Source organism: Cebus imitator, unplaced genomic scaffold, assembly GCF_001604975.1.
Source record: "Cebus imitator isolate Cc_AM_T3 unplaced genomic scaffold, Cebus_imitator-1.0 Scaffold150, whole genome shotgun sequence".
NCBI classification, from domain to species: Eukaryota; Metazoa; Chordata; class Mammalia; order Primates; family Cebidae; genus Cebus; species Cebus imitator.
Window position 1 is genome coordinate 3,999,253 of NW_016107465.1, and position 15,295 is coordinate 4,014,547.

Sequence of the window (15,295 nt, forward strand, 5' to 3'; positions counted from 1 at the left end):
TTTCTGGATTTGCTGAACTCAAACCTAAGACCAAGGTGCAAACTCCTGGTCTTTAGCCTGAAGAAGTGTTATTTTTGACTCAGTGATACAATTGAGATTTTAAAATCAGCTGCCTGAACAAAAACGTCAAGGGAGTTACATAAAAATCTGAAGTTACTGGTCATGATCTAGCAGCTGTAGGCTTATATTCCACTGACAATGCTTCCCACCAGCCTGATATACTTCCCATTCCAGCACCACTTGGATCAATTTACATTCTGCTTTTAGTAACATGCCATACCTGTGGACAATGGAGGTGGGCCTCTGACAGGGAGCCAGAAGAGGACTGGATATGGGGATTACTCATGTCAGGTTGATGAAGGCAATTGATTTATTTCTCTGTGTTTGTTTGCATGGTTCTAAATCAAATAATCCTTTATCCCATTATGTTCATCTGTTTTTGATGATTTCTCATGGAAAGCTCAATAAGGCTAAGATTTTTGTCTGTTTTGTTCACTCCTGAATCTAGCACCTAGAAGAGTGCCAGGAGTATAATATATGCTTAATAAACATTTGTTAAATGAATAAAAATTAGATCTTCCAGTAAAAGAAGCCACATATTGGCCACATGATGGTCTGTCTCTCTTTTTTTTTCCTAAGCCAGATGGTATGCACCAAAGCTTGGCTCCCTCTGTTAAATGTTCCTCCACCCTGTGCTTCAAAATCTTGCCTTCAATGAGTTCACCAAGGAAAATTAACCATCACTAGAGTATCCAGATAATTGGGAAGCAATATTTTTGTTCAAAACCCACATGGATCGCTTCTCGGCCTTTTGGCTAAGATCAAGTGTAGTATCTGTTCTTATCAGTTTAATATCTGATACGTCCTCTATCCGAGGACAATATATTAAATGGATTTTTGGAGCAGGGAGATGGAATAACACTTTACAAAAGAAGACATACATGAGGCCAACAAACATATGAAAAAATGCTCATCATCACTGGTCATCAGAGAAATGCAAATCAAAACAACATTGAGATACCATCTCACGCCAGTTAGAATGGCGATCATTAAAAAATCTGAAGACAACAGATGCTGGAGAGGATGTGGAGAAATAGGAACACTTTTGCACTGTTGGTGGGAGTGTAAATTAGTTCAACCATTGTGGAAGACAGTGTGGCGATTCCTCAAGGGCCTAGAAATAGAAATTCCATTTGACCCAGCAATCCCATTACTGGGTATATATCCAAAGGATTACAAATCGTTCTACTATAAGGACACGTGCACACGAATGTTCATTGCAGCACTGTTTACAATAGCAAAGACCTGGAACCAACCCAAATGCCCATCAACGATAGACTGGATAGGGAAAATGTGGCACATATACACCATGGAATATTATGCAGCCATCAAAAACGATGAGTTTGTGTCCTTTGTAGGGACATGGCTGAACCTGGAAACCATCATTCTCAGCAAACTGTCAGAAGAGCAGAAGATCAAACACCGCATGTTCTCACTCATAGGCGGGTGTTGAACAATGAGAACACATGGACACAGGGAGGGGGGCACTACACACTGGGGTCAGTTGGGGGGAAACAGGGGAGGGATGGTGGGGGGTGGGGAGCTGGGGAGAGATATCAAGGGGAGAAATGCCAGATGTAGGTGAAGGGGAGGAAGGCAGCAAATCACACTGCCACGAGTGTACCTATGCAACAATTTTGCATGTTCTTCACATGTACCCCAAAACCTAAAATGCAATAAAATAAATAAATGGGGAAAATAAAATAAAAATCAATAATAATAAAAATGAAAAAAAAAAACCCAGATGGAAACATATATTAATTCCACCTAAATCAACTTTATAGGAAAGTTGATATTCCTATCACCAATTCATTTCAGGCCACATGCATGTTATACATTGGAGATCTTGACAAGATATATAGTCAGAGTTGTTAATTGCTCATTGTGTGATAAATTAATGAAACACAGCGTGTGCTGATAGAAAACACTAAGTAATTCAAGTGCCTGTTGTTCTGCCTTCTCAATGATTGAAATGGTCTTAATATGAATTTTTCAACTTGTTATTATCTTTGTAAATTTTTCAACCTGTCATTGTGAATTTTATCAAGATGTTAAAGAAAGGTAATCACTTTTAAATTTTAGGTAAATATAAAATATCCCCTCCTAACCACAAATTTAGATATCAAAGTGTTCTCTCTTGCTTTATTTTTTCTCTTATCCTGTCCTATCTCTTAGGCCTACCAAAATCAATTTGAGCCACAAAATTTCCAAATACCACTTCCAAACTTGTTAATGTTTTCCAGCTTTGCATTCTTATACAAATTCCTAAGTGCTAGATTTGAGGTGAGTGCATTGGACAATACAGAATAGGGCCTGGAAGAAGATGAGTGGGTTTTTTTTTTTTTTTTTTTTTTTTTTTTTTGTGGTGGCTCACGCTTGTAATCCCAGCATGTTGGGAGGCTGAACTGGGTGGATCATGTGAGCCTCAGAGTTTAAGACTAGCCTGGGCAACATAGTGCAACCCTGTCTCGACAAAAAATAAAACAATTAGCCAGGCGTGGTGTGGTGGCACATGTCTATAATCCCAGCTACTGTGGAGGCTGAGGCAGAAGGATTGCTTGAGCCCAGGAGGCAGAGGTTGCAGAGAGCAGAGATGGCACCTCCAGCCCGGGCAGATAGAAACCCTGTCTCAAAAAAATAAAAAACAAATAAAATATTGATTATTTGTTCACCCTGGAGTTTTGCATTAATGTAGATTTTTAAAGTATTGCATTAAAGTATTACCTATCCTGATTATTGAGATTTTTGATGCCACTTAAATTTTGCACCCAAGGCAAATGCCTCATCTGGTCCCAGCTCTGGTATAGAAGTTACTATGCATGAAGTGGTCTACAAACTGGAGAACTTCTCACTCTAGGGAAGAAATCAGCAGTTTGGGGGCGGGGTATTTATTTTGTACGGCTTAAAAATATAAATTATTGCTGCCTGTGGAACTAGAACAAAAGAACTGGGTTGAAAAGCCATTGGTTGTCCAAATGAAAGCAGTAGAATTTTCCATGGTCTCTCCAACACTCAAAAGAAATGATGAGAAAAATGAAACAAAAGAAATGATGAGAAAGCATTACATTTAGGCTCATATTTGGCTTACATTAAGAAGCAAAGATCTTAAACTAAAGAGACGTCTGAGGCTATGTAATTTAGGGATTTTGTTTTAATCTGGAAATCATTTCTTGAAAACAAAGCTTACCAAAAAGCTAGTCTCTAAAAGGGTAAAGGTGACATGGAATCCCCACGTCTTTCCTCTGTCCTCTTCTCTGAGGCCATGTTCAAAACCTCTGCACTAATCCAGTTACCACAGTGGATCACACCTAGAGGGTCTATAAGTTGATCCAGTCCATGCAGCCAAAAAGTGGAAGAGGCTGGCTGTGGTGGCTCATACCTGTAATCTCAGCACTTCGGGAGGCTGAGGTGGGAGGATCACTTAAGCCCAGGAGTTGGAGATCAGCCTGGGAAACATAGTGAGACCCCATCTCTACTAAATTAATTAATTAATTAAATTAAAATCAGCCAGGAATGATGGCCTTTACTTTTAGTCTCAACTACTTAGGAGGCTGAGGTGAGAGGACTGCTTTAACCCAAGAGGTGAAGGCTGCAGGGAGCTGAGATCACACCACTACACTCCACCCTGGGTGACAGAGTGAGACCTTATCTCAAAAAAAAAAAAAATGAAAAGAAGTGCCAGAAGTCAGACAAGGATGTGGGTTATCTCACTCTGAATTTTCTTTTCCTGATGCCCCTTCCATGGTCCCCAGCTTTCCTGACCTCAGCATTTCTATTCATCTTTTTGGAAAGGATCAATGTTCACTTAACCTTTTACCTATTCTCAGGAAGCCCATAACTCAATGATAATACATTATGGTGCCCTTGCAGGAGCATTTGCATTTTCAGTCAAATCAAGGCTTCAGATTAAAACAAAGATTCTGACCCCTGGCTGCACATTAGAATCACCTGGGGAGCCTGTAAACCATACTGGATGCCAGATTTTTACCCCAGATACTTGGATTTAATTGGTCTAGGGTGGAGCTTGGTATGTTTTTAGTAATTTTTTATGCCTGCAAGTATTCCAATATGTAAGCAACATTGAGAACTGAGTTACAGCAATAAAACTAATTACATGTGCAGGCCTCAGCCAGGAAGTGGATGATGTAGCCATAATTATAAACTCAGAAAAGGAAGTAAAGGCAGTCCCATTTAGGACTAGGCTGGTGCTAGGCCCAGCGCTCACTGGAACCAAGCTAAATCCCTTTCCCCACCCCCATCTGCTGTCCCATTAGACCTGGAGACATTTATGTTCTTCCCGCCTCCCCGCCCCCAACGCCGGCATTATTTTCTTAATTTTGTTTTTCAATTTTACACAAGAAGTAAGTCTCCCTCCCACCCCCAACCCACCTCTCGCTTCCCCAGAGGCAGCTAATGTGACTAGTTTCTTTGGCAGACTTCCGGAAATTCCTGTACATAGATAGACAGATGTATCTTTTAGTTACACAAATGGTTGCATACTATACAGCCTATTCTATAATATACTGTACCCACTCACAGTGTATCAGAAATGGGTCTATATCACATGTTTGTTCATTTTGACACTGTGTAGTATTCTATTACAGATTCCCCACATTTTTTAACCAGTCTATTAGTATTATTAAGACAGGGTCTCTCTCTTTTTCCCAGGCTGGAGTGCAGTGACAATTGTAGCTCACTGTAGCCTCTAACCCCTGGACTCAAGCCTTGAACTCCTGGGCCCAACTAGTCCATTACTGATAGACATTCGTTTCAAGTATTGTGGTACTTTTATAATAAATATTTATGCATTTAGTCCTTTCTCTTCCCATGAATTTTTTTATTTATTAAATATGCTTCCAAGATTATTTTAGTGCCTGCTTGGTGTTCCATTGTTTGAATTTATAATAATCTATTCAAACAATACTGTACTGTTAGACATTTATGTTGTTTCCAGTTCTTTTTCATTAAGAATGATGCTGCAATGAACAATACTTGTCTATAAATCTGTGTGTGTATGTTCATGTCCCTAGAATAAATTTCACAGAGTAGAATTATTGGGCCAAAGAACATGCATTTTTTTAAGGCTTTTGATGTATAGTGCCAATTGTTCTTCAGAAAGTTGGTAGCAATTTATACCCACCAGCAACATATAAAAAGTCTCATTCTCCTATCTTTGCTAAACCACAAGTACTGATTGTAAAATTATGAATGGGTTTGTGTCAAAATACTTGTGATTTTTTTTTCTAACTGTAATTTTGAGGGGGTTTTCCATCATTATAAACTACTCTGAGGCTTTAATAATTTCAGAGACTTTTACAAACCTATGTGTCTACCTACAAATCACTGTAACCAGAATTTTATTATAACTAAGTAGTAAACCTTATGTCTAAAGCTGAGTTTTAAAAAGTTGGAAGTCTAAAGCACAAGCTGCTCTTTATTTTGGGGAGTTCTAATAAAACCCATAATTCAATGTAAAGTCTGATTGACAGTACCATCCAAAATTTTCCAGGCTTTCTTTTAACACAAATCCACCAGACCCTATAGCTTAGGAAGATCTTGAGCTTATTCTACAGGCATTTCCAAAACTTTATTCTGCAGATGCCCCATATACCCTTTTAACTCTTTGCATCTAGGAGTGTAGCTTGCACAAAACAAATAAAAATTCTACTGGCTAAGCCTTCCCTTTCATTCATTCACAGGGAATTCAAGGAAAGTGTTCAGCTTCATGAAGATTAGACCTCAATGGTTACATTTTGCAGAGATCAAGAAAAGGATGTTACCAATTACTTGGGGGAAAAGTTGCTCCCCAAGAATATATAGAGTCCTCTTTAGTATCTATCCTATTATGTCACAGTTTACATGCTGTTCATTTGCTACTACTGTAACTTATAGGTGAAATCTTCATATATAGTACATTTGAATTAATTTTAAAAGCTAAGAGCTGGATTAAGTAAGGATAAAGCAATTTCTTGGAAACTCTTTTTGACCATTTGCTGCTCAGGTCTTTTAAAAGTCCTTACACACCATTTCTTTTGGACTCTTTGTCCTGCCAAATGATGACTATCTGAACATCTGGAATCACTCAAATGCACCTAAATTATGGTTAGAATTTACCTGAAGTACATACCTTGCAAGATTTTTTAGTAGGGCCTGCCTGAAGAATTTTGAGGCATGTGGTGGAATGTCAGTGAGATGGCAGATTGCTCAGATGCCTGTTGTTAGCTCTGAAATGCCATCTAAGCCATGTCATTGTGCCAAAGGTATTTATTTCAGTGTACATCTTTCTGCAGGGATGGGTGCAAGGCTGCCAATTCCACTAACTGCAATTCTAGGACTACAGATTCTAAACTTCTTCAAGGCAGGAGCAGAAAAAGAAAGGTTATCTGAGGATTCCAGGATCATTCTCGTCACTTCTCCATGAGAAATATCTCAATGTAGGGTTGATCTGCAGGAGGTTGGTGCCCTGACTATACAGAAGGCAGAATATTGGTAAAATGGAAATAACTTGTATATCGTCAATGAAGCATATGCAAATGATTTTTTTTTTTTTTGAGATGAAGTTTTGTTCTTGTCGCCCATGTTGGAGTACAATGGCACAATCTCGGCTCACTGCAACCTCCGCCACCAGAGTTCAAGTGATTCTCCTGCCTCCCAAGTAGCTGGGATTACAGGCATGTGCCACCACACCTGGCTAATTTTTGTTTTTTTAGAGACAAGGTTTCACCATGTTGGTCAGGCTGGTCTTGAACTCCTGACCTCAGGTGATCCACCCATCTTGGCCTCCCAAAGTACTGGGATTAGAGTCGTGAGCCACTGTGCTCGGCCAAATAATTTTAATGTTATTTATTCTCAGGCCACATTTGTCAATTTAGACTAAAATGGAAATTTCTTTAAAAAGGAAACTCAAACTCCTTGACCTAACTATGAGATGACTAGGACCCAGCAGGCTTAGTATCCAGGTAATGGGAGAGAGTTCAACAGGTGTTGGGGATCATGCTAGTTTGCCTACAGAGGCCTAACAAGATAGATCCTGCTGTAGATTCTGCCCATGGCAGGTCGGTATTAGAGTGTGCAAAGATTACAACCATATGAGCTTACAGCTCAAATAGCCCCATTCATTCTTTTTATTCATGTATGTATAAAGTCATTTTATTCATATATGTACTCATCCATTTTAGAACAGGTCAGAACACAGAAAAAGGAAGAAGTCTGTGATTGGAAGGACTCAAGACAGTATCAAAAAAGTTGGCCACAAGACAAAAAGGTTGGAACCTGGCTTTATTTCCTGGGACGGGCCAAATTCCCTGGGAGATTAAACTCAAGGCAGGTTAGCAGAATAGAACTCACAGTAGGGGCCAAGTCTGGTGCACTACCTCAGAGTTGAGATTCATCACAGAGTGACCTGATGCTGATCCCCAGAAAATAGGGCTAGAGTCCTCCAGTCCTGAATTGGTCCTGGGAGCTGGAAATGGGCCATACCTGCACTGGGCACCAAATGGCCTCATGTGCCATTTGGAGGAACCTGGCAGAAGGACCTGTGCTTGACAATTCTTTTCTTCCCTTTCCAAGCACAGTCAGGTTAGTCATTTCCAGTTCTGGATTTACTTAAAACAAGTTTCCAAAAACTTTAGATTTCTTCAATATTAAACAGTTATTATTATGATTATCATGATTGTTATTATTTTGAGACAAAAATCTCACTGTGTTGCCCAGGCTGGAGTGCAATGGTGCAATCTCGGCTTGTTACAACCTCGGCCACCTCCTGTTGGCCAGACTGGTCTTGAACTCCTGACCTCAAGTGATCCACCCACCTCTGACTCCCATAGTGCTGGGATTACTGGGCCTGGTCCTCACTTTTTGTTTATTCTCCAAATAAAGACTTTTCTGGGTTGAAAAGATACCAAACCCAAATGGATATATTGTTCCAAAGCTTTACTCATAGGTGAGTTTTTTAAACCATGAAATTTCAAAAGTATTAATATTGCTTCCAGGATATAAAATGCAACCCAAAAAAAAACATTTCTAGAACTCTCAATGTTTTATTCTGTATGGTAATTGTTAGTATGTAGTATGTAGTAATTTTTAAAATTTTTCTTGTGAAAAGTGGAACAAGACAAAAAAGGAAAGAGAAGGAACCTGTTAGAAAACCTGATGATACTCAATTGTAAAGAAAGGGCAGATGGGGAATAAGTCTTAGTATAACAGTCGAGATCATATCCAAAGTTAAATATCATGTTTCTCATCATATTGCATAACAGGATTTTCTGAATTAGAAATGGCACACACTTAGTATACAAAATTTGGGAAATACAAAAAGTATTAAGGAGGAAATGAAATACTCTGAAGCCCATGATGGTCCGTATTTTGCTATATGTATCACTTGTCTATCTTATTCTTGTTCTATGCTTACAAAATAAACATGCATTTTTAAAAATATAACTAAATACATATTTTGAATTTGTGCTCTTTTTACTTAGTAATCTGTTTCTTTCTTATCCATCCAAATTTTATAACATGATGTTATTTCATCATATGAGCATTTAATAATCTATATTTACCTTTCTCCCTTTGGTGCACACTGAAGTATTAGTATTGACTTATTCTTCTCACTATTATAAATAGGACACACTATCATGAACATCTTTTGTCTTAAATCTTTTTCTTGAGACAGGGTATGGCTCTCCCTCCCAGAATGGAGTACCGTGGCTCGATCACAGCTCACTGCAGCCTTGGCCTCCCAGGCTCAGGTTATCTTCCCACCTTAGCCTCCAGAGTAGCTGAAACTGAAGGCATATAGCACACCCAGCTAGATTTTTTATCTTTATTTTTTGTAGAGATGGAGTTTCATTATATTGCCTAGGGTGGCCTCGAATGCCTGGGCTCAAGTCACCTTCTTGGCTCGGCCTTTCAAAGTGTTGGTATTACAGGCATGAGCCACTGCACCCAGCCCCTTGTCTTAAATCGTTATGAGCATCCCTGAATTGATATTCCAGTCAGAACTGTAATGAGTAGGACAGAGGATTCTCGTAACATAGAATACTTTTATAGACTTCTTTTGAAACTGGAAATTTACCAAAACATAGAGGAGATAGTCCTGTTTCTTCATCTTAAACAAACTCTTTGATTCTTACCATCTGCCACAGCCTGCTGTGTTGGTCTTCATGTCTCATTTCTCCCACCTGGCCACTGCTGCTCACATGGTGTTTACTCTGGAAGGAATGCCACCTGGTAGCAAGGGACAAACAGCAGAGGAAGCCAAGGCCCAGACCTACAACCAATGAAGGACACTAAGTGTGCATTTCAAGAGCCATTCCAGCTGCAGGACTGAGCATAAAGGCACAGCTGTCATCAGATTCAGCATTCCCCAGGCACAGCAAGAGCTGTGACCATACAGGGCTATGAGAGGAAATAGGAGCCTAAATAAAGGTAGCATTCCTCTAGCAAATGGAAGGAGCCAGCTGGGCGGAATCCAGAATGAGTACTCTAGAGGGAATAGGTAGACAGGAATTATACATAAGATCGTCCATATGGTTAGCTGAGGCTAGAGTTAATAAGCAGGGAGCCAGCCTGTACAAACAGGAAATGGCTGGAGTTAGACAAGGAAGCACTGTACAAACAGGAAGTGGCTAGAGTTAGACAAGGAAGCAAGGAAACGGGTTCAGGCCTGGGCACACTTATGGAATGAGAAAAAGTGCTGACTTGGGGTCACATAAATGAAGAAATGAAATTTGTGCTACAGGTAGCACAAATCCCAGTTAGGGGGAGGCATATCAGTTAGACTGGGCTAGGCTATGCTGCAGTAATAAATAACACTTAAATCTGAATGGCTTACAACAACATTGTACTTCTTCCTCTGCTGCCTGGCCACTGCATGTCACAAGAGGGCTCCAATCCACATTGTCCTCGCCCTGAAATCCCAGGTGAATGATCTACATTATCTACGGTTGTGGCAGGGGGCTGGCTAGTGCAGCACCAACACTTAAATGCTCTGGTTAGAAGGGATGCATTCACTTCCACTCACATTTCCTTGGCCAAAGCAAGTCACATGGCCATGCTTAACTTCAATGGGCCACGTGATTGGAAATGGCAGAAATGGAAATTTCCATGAGCCTTGGCAGTGGCTACCTGGTATCGACAAATGCTAAAATCAATAAAGGGGAGAACATTCAAGACATTTAGCTTACTTGGGATCCAAACTTCTTTTTCTCTGAAAACTGGTCGGGCTTAATTTTCAGTAGACTAGGAGTCTTGTTCCAACTGAGAGTTTGAGAAGGAGGAGCAGAAACATGGCAGGGCTGATTCTGTGGGATGGTGTGGTTACAGAAGCACCACAGCAGTGGCATCTTGAGCTCATGAATGAATGAATCCAAGGAATTCGAAGCATGCCCTGGCTGTAAGGGTGGTCACCTTACCTCTTCTTGAAACTCGTACCTTTAGATACTTGTTGGCAAATTGACACTCCCCAAGCAGGGTTATTATAGTTTTCCTAAAGGGATAAAAACATTTGTGTGCACTCAAATACATAGTAATGTCAAACAGCTGAATGATATTCTAAGGCATGTTTATCTCAGATGAATTTGGGAAATTTTGTTTTAAGTAAGGTAAGTAAAAAGGCACCCTGTTATCTCCTCCTGGTGACAATGACAAAATGACAGACTCTTAGTTTCTGGAGGAGTTTCTTGGACACTTTATAATCCCCAAGTATTTGTAGGCATCTGCTGTGCTCCTGGGACTGTGCAGGGAGCAGCTCCTGACCTTCAGCAATTATGCAGTCATACCAGCAAAATGACAAGAGAAAGTAAGTGCTCACTTACCAAGGCATTCATTTTAAACATAATTCAAATGTGGAGGATCTTAGGGAGTTTCAGAAAAATGCTGGTTTCACATTCATGTTAACAAGAAAGAAGCTTATGGCTTTCCTTTCCATAATAAGCTTTTCTAAATGCAGAGATTTCTAACTTAGATGTAGCTCATCCAATCTAAAGAGAGGGGAGAGGAAGAATCAAGTAAATTCTGCAGAAATTATTTATTTTACTATGGCACCATGCAAATGTCATGTCAGTGCCAGCAGAAAGTATGAGTTATAAACATTCTCCAACATGGGATATATTTTGGCTAATTAACAGTATACAGTCTACAAGTCAAGCTTCTTAACTGATTTGTAAAAGGTTAAGGTTATCAAAACAGGTTTCACGGTCAACACTACATTTATTTCTTGAATAGATTCTTGTGAACTGCTTGACCAGAGTAAGTATGTGGTTCAATTTCTTTCTGCATGGGATCATTTAAATAACTGTGAGCCAAGTAATAAATGTTTGCATATTTTTACAAAGTGTAAGAAAATGAAGAGCCCTAGAAATGTACTTTGTTCTTTAAAATGTTTTATTCCCTTTCTTGCTCAGCTATAAGAACTATTATAAATTTTATCCCTTCAAAAGAAGACATATACAATATAAATAAAATATTTGACATTTATTAAAACTTTGAAACAATAAAAATATATTTCAGGAAATACTTTTGTGATATATTTATTGCAAATCTTAGGAAGCCTTTAAAAGAGAAAAAAAAATGCCCTCAGAGACCTTTTTCCACTTGTCAATGGACAATTCAGTTAATTTGACCAAAAGTAGAAAGTCTTACACTTTACAATTTACTTTGGTGACATTCAATCTTCAGGTAACAAATATTGTTCATACTAGAAAAACAATTCTGTCATCATTTATTCTGAAGCAGGTATTGAAAATGATATAGCCATCTCACAGAAATTTTTACAAAATTGAAGACAATGAAATCTTGTTTTATGTGTCATGCTCTTATGCCCAACTCATTGAGAATGTAGTTATAGTTAGGAGCATCAGCAAGTTCAAAAGGCACTAACATTTTATGTGGCTCTGTACTTCAATGGCTCAGTGGTTTGTTGAAAAAGATACAGCTTAAAACATGGGAGATTTTAAAACAGGGGCTAATTATGGCCAAGAAATTCAAAATTGAGTACATTTAACAGATTGATGTAGTAAGGCTTTCCTTAAAAATACGATATTATTTAAAGGGGATAATTCTTATTTTGCATATTCTCAGCTGAGGTTTTTAATTTCTTCCATATTTTGGTGCTTTTAGAAGATGATTATTTTAATTTTGATCTCCATGTTCCTGGATATAAACTCCCACCCTTCTATTCTCATCTTGCTAACTGTATCAATTCATTTTCTTTGGTGGAGATTTATTTTTCTTTTTAAATTAATTGTCACGCATTAGTGATAGTATGAAGAAATGGGCATGCCCTTGTCTTATAAATTGGCATTCTTTTTCTGGAGAGAAATTTGGCAACAAAAAAATAAAGCCTGAAAAATATACATATCCATTGACCTAGTAATGACATTGCTACAAATTTAGATGAAGGATTTAATCAGGATGTGAACAAATATTTATTTATGGAGTATTTATCACAGTTAAAACAGATTACACAAAAGATGGAAACAACCCAGGAGTCAAATATTAGGAAATTGGCTAAATATATTACACCATATCCATATGATGGAATACGAAGTAACCATGAATAATCATGCCAGATAAAAAATACCTAATGATGGTAGAAAAAGTAATGTCAGATAAATTTATTTGCTAAGTAAAAAAGTAGGCATCAATGTGAAAGAATACTCCTAATTATGTTCTAAAAATTTGTATATACACATATACATCAAATAGCAGCTATATTTCTCAGGACCAGGATTGTGGATGATTTTTTTCTTTATATTTTTTGCTCTTCTGTATTTTTGTTTTCAAAATGAACCATTCTACTTTTGAAATATGAAAAACACCCCAACAATTTTTTTTCTTTTTTTTGAGACGGAGTCCCACTCTGTCCTCCAGGCTGGAGTGCAGTGGCACAATCTTGGCTCACTGCAACCTCCACCTCCCAGGTTCAAGCTATTCTCCTGCCTCAGCCTCCCAAGTAGCTGGGATTACAGGGGTGTGCCACCGCGCCCAGCTAATTTTTGTATTTTTAGTAGAGACAGGATTTGACCATGTTGGCCAGGCTGGTCTCAAACTTCTGTCCTCAGGTGATCCACCCATCTCGGCCTCCCAAAGTGCTGGGATTGCAGGTGTTAGCCACCACACCCGTACCCCCCCACAAATTTTTAAAAAATACATTTGGCAGGGCACGGTGGCTCATGCCTATAATCATTATACTTTTGTCAAAACCCACAAAATATGCAATGTGAAGAATGAGCCCTAATGTAAGCTATGGACTTTAGTTAATAATACTATATCAATATTAGCTCTTGATTTTATTGTTTTTTCTTTTTGAGACAGAGTCTCACCCAGTCTGGAGTGCAGTGGCTGCAATCTCAGCTCACTGCAGCCTCTGTCTCCTGGGTTCAAGTGATTCTCCTGCCTCTGCCTCCTGAGTTGCTGACACTACAGGTGCCCATCACCATGCCCGGCTAATTATTGTATTTTTAGTAGAGGAGGGGTTTCACCATGTTGGCTAGGCTCATCCCGAACTCCTGACCTCAAGTGATCCACCGGCCTCGGCCTCCAAAAGTGCTGGGATTACAGGCATAAGCCACTGCGCCCGGCTATTGGTTCATTTTTAAAACACAGAAAAAATAGATTAAAATATTATTTATCTTGAAAAATATATATTTATTAACAAAAACAAAGGTCATTGTTCCCAGCCACAGTTCTGCTTTTAAAATATTCATTTCCACAATTACCCCTTGGTTACTTAATGCTGTATGTATGGTAATTTACTGTGCCTGACAGCAATCTCTAGAAATTTTCAAGCAGATAATTTTCATATTATGTAACAATAATTTGATCACTGATTCAGTAAGAGTCCCAAGTCTCATCATTTTTACATTTTGATTAAATAATTTCACCATCCTAATAAATAATCCATATGCAATTTGGGGATCTAACTTCTCAAGATTCTAATACATGTTTCAATAAAATCCCAGGGCAAAAACAATCACATGCATAAACCTTAAGTGTTCTGTCATTTCTGATGATAACACAGCATTAGGAAAAAGAAAAAATAAGATGCCAATGGTATTGTATTTATTTAACATAAGTATATTTATTATTCTTTGTGAAGACACACACAGATATGGTTTCCCCACTTGAATGGGTCCACTGGGAAGCATGTTGGGACTTCAGTACTGGCTCTGGGACTAGGAAGAACTCTGCTATTCATACAATTTGCCCCTATTATTGGATAGAAGAGTCAAGAGTGATGTGGCTAATTCATTCTTGATTTAGACTTGCTCCCTCCACGGGATCTGCTCAGGTAGTAGAAGAGTATTACAGAAGGGACCTCCTGGCAGCACTATTACTCAAAGACACATGGGCTCATGAAGCTTCTGAGTTTCAACAGAATATTGTTCATCACCTCAAAATAGGAGAGTTGGAGCCAACTTTTGAAGAAAGGAAGTTGGACAGAGTTGGGCACCAGGCAAATGGCATGGACTTAAGCCTAAGACTCAAGTCCCCCCACAGGACCTACAGTGGAATCAAGTAATCAAAGTAATATAAAGTCAGACCTTTCTGTAGAGCAAACACAGTAGCTCATGGGCCCACTGTTGATATGGATGGAGGTTGGAGTAAATTAACTGTTGTTCTCCCACATGACGTAGGGACTGCATGGGCTTGGCTGTCTGAGCCTTGACAGTGCCAAGAAGCAGAAGACTGATAATAATATTGCCTTTGTTTTCACACATCTCTTTTTCTGGTGTTAAAATACTAATTTAGTTGATAGAGTGAAACAGGGACTTGTCTACTGTCATAAGAGCAATTAATCCCATTAGATGTCAGTCCTCAGATTCAGCCTTGCCCAGAGCTATACGTTTTGAAATGTCAGGTACTTTCTCATAGAAGCTGGCAAGTCATCCAGCTTGCTGTTTGATGTTGCAATCAGGTAGTTGATGTTTTAGATCAGTAGATACTCAAATCTTTATCCTATAGGGAGTGCTGACATTGGCATAAAACAGCTTGTTAAATTTGGCACTCTTGCACATTTGGCCTGCTAAACAAGTATTATACAGAGAAGATGCACCATATCTCAAGATTATAGAATCATAGAGCTGGAATAGATGCTAAATATCTATACTTGCACTCTTATTTTCTATAAAGACTGTAAAATCCTAGAGGGCAGGGAAAATGTCTTCTTTATTTTACCTAATCAATACGACCTGCTTCTTTGTACTTGGCATGCAAAATATTTATTTATTTATTT

At 38.8% G+C, this 15,295-nt stretch overlaps 1 pseudogene; it reads left to right on the plus strand.

Moving 5' to 3' along the window:
* Positions 1–795: 795 nt before the first annotated feature.
* On the plus strand, positions 796–925 carry LOC119473346 (annotated as a pseudogene).
* The last annotated feature ends 14,370 nt before the right edge of the window (positions 926–15,295 follow it).